The sequence below is a fragment of the Leptonychotes weddellii genome, chromosome 2 (assembly GCF_054177405.1).
Source record: "Leptonychotes weddellii isolate Sample4059 chromosome 2, ASM5417740v2, whole genome shotgun sequence".
In the NCBI taxonomy this organism is placed as follows: Eukaryota; Metazoa; Chordata; class Mammalia; order Carnivora; family Phocidae; genus Leptonychotes; species Leptonychotes weddellii.
In genome coordinates this window covers 87,517,402-87,522,850 of record NC_138370.1, presented here as the reverse complement: position 1 = coordinate 87,522,850, position 5,449 = coordinate 87,517,402, and the positions used below count along the sequence as shown (strand labels likewise).

The 5,449-nt window shown below is 36.6% G+C and overlaps 1 pseudogene; it reads left to right on the top strand.

Annotated features, from left to right (window-relative positions):
• Positions 1-4,815: 4,815 nt before the first annotated feature.
• LOC102733484 (kita-kyushu lung cancer antigen 1 homolog pseudogene) lies at positions 4,816-5,199 on the top strand (annotated as a pseudogene).
• Positions 5,200-5,449: the final 250 nt, after the last annotated feature.

The window sequence follows — 5,449 nt, the reverse complement described above, 5'->3', positions numbered from 1 at the left end:
CATTCAAAATAGAAGGAGAGATCAAAAGCTTCCAGGACAAACAAAAACTAAAAGAATTTGCAAACATGAAACCAGCCCTACAAGTAATATTGAAAGGGGTCCTCTAAGCAAAGAGAGAGCCTAAAAGTAACATAGACCAGAAAGGAACACAGACAATATACAGTAACAGTCACCTTATAGGCAATACAATGGCACTAAATTCATATCTTTCAATAGTTACCCTGAATGTAAATGGGCTAAACTCCCCAATCAAAAGACACAGGGTATCAGATTGGATAAAAAAACAAGACCCATCAATATGCTGTCTGCAAGAGACTCATTTTAAATGCAAAGACACCTCCAGATTTAAAATGAGGGGGTGGAAAACCATTTACGATGTTAATGGACATCAAAAGAAAGCTGGGGTGGCAATCCTTATATCAGACAAATTAGACTGTAAACCAAAGACTATAATAAGAGATGAGGAAGGACACTATATCATATTTAAAGGGTCTATCCAACAAGAAGATCTAACAATTGTAAATATCTATACCCCTAACATGGGAGCAACCAATTATATAAACCAATTAATAACAAAATCAAAGAAACACATCAACAACAATACAATAATATTAGGGGACTTTAACACCTCCCTCACTGAAATGACAGATCATCTAAGCAAAAGATCAAAAAGGAAATAAAGACTTTAAATGACACACTGGACCAGATGGACTTCAGATATATTCAGAACATTCCATCCCAAAGCAATGGAATACACCTTCTTCTCTAGCGCCCATGGAACATTCTCCAGAATAGATCACATCCTGGGTCACAAATCTGGTCTCAACTGGTACCAGAAGATTGGGATCATTCCCTGCATATTTTTGGACCACAATGCTTTGAAACTAGAACTCAATCAAAAGAGGAAAGTCAGAAAGAACTCAAATACATGGAGGCTAAAGAGCATCTACTAAAGAATGAATGGGTCAATCAGGAAATTAAAGAAGAATTTTAAAAATTCATGGAAACAAATGAAAATGAAAACACAACTGTTCAAAATCTTTGGGATGCAGCAAAGGCATTCAGTAAAGTTGCAGGATATATAACCAATATACAGAAATCAGTTGTGTTTCTACAAATGTTGAAATATGTGAAAAGGAAATAAATGAACAATCCCACTCACAACAGCACCAAAAACAATAAAATACTTAGGAAAAAACTTAACCAAAGAAGTGGACGTACAATGAAAACTACCTTGATAAAAGAAATTGAATACAAACAAATGGAAAGATATCCCACATTCATGGATTGAAAGAACATTGTTAAAATGTCCATAGTACCCAAAACCAGGTATAAATTCAATGCAACCTCTATCAAAATTCCAATGACATTTTTGACAGAAAGAAAAAAAAAAAATCCCAAAATTTGTATGGAACCACACAAGATCCCAAATAACCAAAGCAATCCTGAGAAAGAACAAAGTTGGAGGCATTGCACTTCCTGCTTTCAAACTAAACTATAACATAATTACAACAGTATGATACTGTCATAAACATAGACACATAGACCAATGGAACAGAACTGAGAACTCGGAAATGAACCCCCAATTACAGAATCAACACACACTTTACAAGGGAGCCAAGAACACTCACTGGGGAAGAGTAGTTTCTTCAAAAAAGATGTTAGGGGGGCACCTGGGTGGCTCAGTCATTAAGCGTCTGCCTTCGGCTCGGGTCATGATCCCAGGGTCCTGGGATCGAGCCCCACATCAGGCACCCTGCTCGTTGGGAAGTCTGCTTCTCCCTCTCCCATTCCCCCTGCTTGTGTTCCCTCTCTCACTATCTCTCTCTCTCTGTCAAATAAATAAATAAAATCTTAAAAAAAAATATGTTAGGAAAAGTGATTAACCACAATCAGAAAAATGAAATTGGACCCCTATTTTACATTACTTACAAAAATTAACTCAAAATGGATTAAAGACTTAAACATAAGACATGACACTGTAAAACTAGAAGAAAAAATAGGGAAGAAGCTCCTTGACATTGGTCTTGGCAATGCTTTTTTGGATATGACACCAACAGCACAAGCAACAAAAGCAAAAATCAACAAATAGGACTACGTCAAACTATAAAGCTTCTTTCTTCTTAAAACACTACTTTCAACCTGCTGCTCTCCTACTCAAGATAAGTGATAAGTCCCTACTTTCTCCAACATCAAGCCCAAACTCCTACCCATACTGCCTTCTGCAGTCTGTAACCATCACGCAGCCACCCCATCCCTCCCACCCCCTCCACTCCAGCCACCCTCTCCAACTTTATTTTGAAACAGTATTTCAATAGAACATCATAAGCCTTTTTAAAAGAGAAATATAAAATGGTTTCTTCATAAATCCTGCTAAGATGTAAAATTGTTTATATACGAAAAGAAGGAATTACATTGCCATAAGACAGAAAGCAACTTTCATCAAGATTCTCTCAACAAATGCTTCTTTTTTTTTTTTTAGAGATTTTATTTATTTATTTGAGAGAGAGAATGAGAGAGAGAGAGAGCATGAGAGGGAGGAGGGTCATAGGGAGAAGCAGACTCCTCGCTGAGCAAGGAGCCCGATGCGGGACTCGATCCAGGGACTCCAGGATCATGACCTGAGCCGAAGGCAGTCGCTTAACCAACTGAGCCACCCAGGCGCCCAACAAATGCTTCTTTACAACAAATTTAAAAATTCACCTTGGCTGTAGCAGCTTTCCTCTAAATAGATCCCCTGAGGCAAGGGAAACAAAAGTAAAAATAAACTATTGGGGCTGTATCAAAATAAAAAGCTTTTGATAATAAAGGAAACAATCAAAAAACTAAAAGGAAACCTATGGAATGGGAGAAGATATTTGCAAATGACATATTCAATAAAGGGTTAGTATCCAAAATATATAAAGAACTTATACAACTGAACACCCCAAAAAACAAACAATCCAATTAAAAATGGTCAGAAGATATGAACAGACATTTCTCCAAAAACAACATCCAAGTGGCCAACAGAAACATGAAAAGATGTTCATCATCACTTATCATCAGGTCAAGGTCACACAGCTAGTTAGAATTTCACTATAGAACTGAGACCCATATCTGTCTCCAAAGCTCTTGATCTTAATCAATCCTTTTTCTGCTTTAGCATAGGAACTGGCAGGTATAATTCAACTTTATTTTATTTTATTTATTTTATTTTTTAAAATTTTTTTATTAATATATAATGTATTATTTGTTTCAGGGGCACAGCTCTGTGATTCATCAGTCTTACACAATTCACAGTGCTCACCATAGCACATACTCGCCCCAATGTCCATCACGCAGCCACCCCATCCCTCCCACCCCCTCCACTCCAGCCACCCTCTCCAACTTTATTTTGAAACAGTATTTCAATAGAACATCATAAGCCTTTTTAAAAGAGAAATATAAAATGGTTTCTTCATAAATCCTGCTAAGATGTAAAATTGTTTATATACGAAAAGAAGGAATTACATTGCCATAAGACAGAATAAAAAAGATTATATTGTATGAAGTATTTGATTAATAAAAATTAGCTTATATTTTTTAAATTCATTTGTCTGCCACAATGAGGAGCTTGGTAAATAGTAATTAATTTTACAAAGTCCAAAATTCCCCTCTTCCACTGTTCTTGTTGAAGTCACTCTTCCCTTTTCTTTATTCACACACTACCATGGTACTTTTGCCAGGGGGTAGCACTTATTACTCTTAATATGAATGTGATTCATTTCTCCTTCCCTGTACAAAGAAAAAATTATCCCCAAAGGAAAAAAGAATGGAGACACTTCTTCATTCCTTATTCCAAGTCCCGAAACTAATAGTAATGGAATTAGGTGTCCCAATTCAAGCTCTGAACAGAGAGAAAAGCAGTTAAACATATACTATCCCTGATACCCAGCTTGCACAAAGTTACCAAGGGTTTTGATTCATTCAACAAATATTTTCTGGGGCCTATTCATTCCAAACATTGTGCTAGGGGCCAGGGATGCAAAAGAGTAAACATGCCACTGCACTCAAGAAAGTCTCTACTGAGTAGTTTGACCCACAGGCTAGAGAGGGGATAAAAGATGATTAAAATTTCCTTTTCACACTTTATTTTTTATGTTGTATTGTGTTTCTATGTCTTTCGTACATTGCAGATATTTTGAATCAGGATAATAAAGGTGCTGATTATAAACTCACTCTGTAATATTCATACAGTGGCCAAATGCAGAAAGTAAATGACTATTTTTAAAGTTGTAGATGAGTTCCAGCTTAAAAATATATATAAACACATACATACATTACACACACCAAACACAAGGTTTTTATTTTAAATTGAGGAAAAAAGAATAAAGCAAATAGAGTACTGAAAATATACTGACAACATGTGGAAAAATACAAGATACACAAAATGCAAAGTATATCTAAATCATTTTCCATCTCCTCTATTATCTTCTCTCCCCATTCCAAATAATCTTTTCCATTTAGTTTTTTTTAATTAATTTTTTTCAAACTAAAACTTGCAATTCACTTATACTTAAGTCATCAATATTGCTTCATGAAAGCATTTTGATGTCTAAATTTTTTGTCATAAATGTTTTAAAAATGTTCTCACCTCATTTCCTTTCTCTAGAGAAAAAATGACAAACTCCAAAAGATTTAAATTTCATCTGAAGTGGAGCTGCACCAGGCAGTGTGGGATGCTTAGCATCATGGCCCACGACTTCCCTAGTCCGGGCAACTAGTGTCCCCCTGCTTCCCAACTGTCAGCCAAGTGCCTCTGTGCCCGAGAAGAGAGAAAGAGGCAGAAGAGGAAACATGAGCATGCTGTTGCTTCTACTGAGCGGCATTCTGTTTGCTTTTCTTTTTGTCTTCTGGAAAAGCCGCTTTCAGAGCAGCGTTGGTGAAATGTCATCAAATTCGACTTCTCTTGCACTAGTAAAACCAACCTCTTCTATTGGGTCAACTAAGAGCAATACTGGTAAGAGTCTTTCAGTCATCAGCCTCTCTCGGGATATCTTAATTAATTCCCCACACACCATAACCAAGCTGAAGCGAATATTGGTAAACCTCAGGATCAGCTTGGAATACAAGCTGGCTGAACTGGAACATTTCCTAGTTATCAAGGGTTTAAACGGTGCATTAGTTAACTGGAAATCTGACAGGCTTAGAGAATGTAATGACAGTGGAGGTAATCATTAAAGGCACTTTGAGTGAATTAAAAAAAAAATTTCATCTGAAGTGAAAAAATCCAGGTTTGGAGGTTGTCTCACCTTGGTGAAAAGTTATTCTTCAATCTTCAGTGGAATCCACAGAATGTCTGAATAGTCACCTAAATATTCATGACTTATCACACTGGAAAGGGCACTTCCTTTTGTCTTGAAAGGTGGTCTGTGATCTCCATGGGGCAGCTCAGATTTATTGTCTCTGCTTTGCATTGGTGTCCCATGGC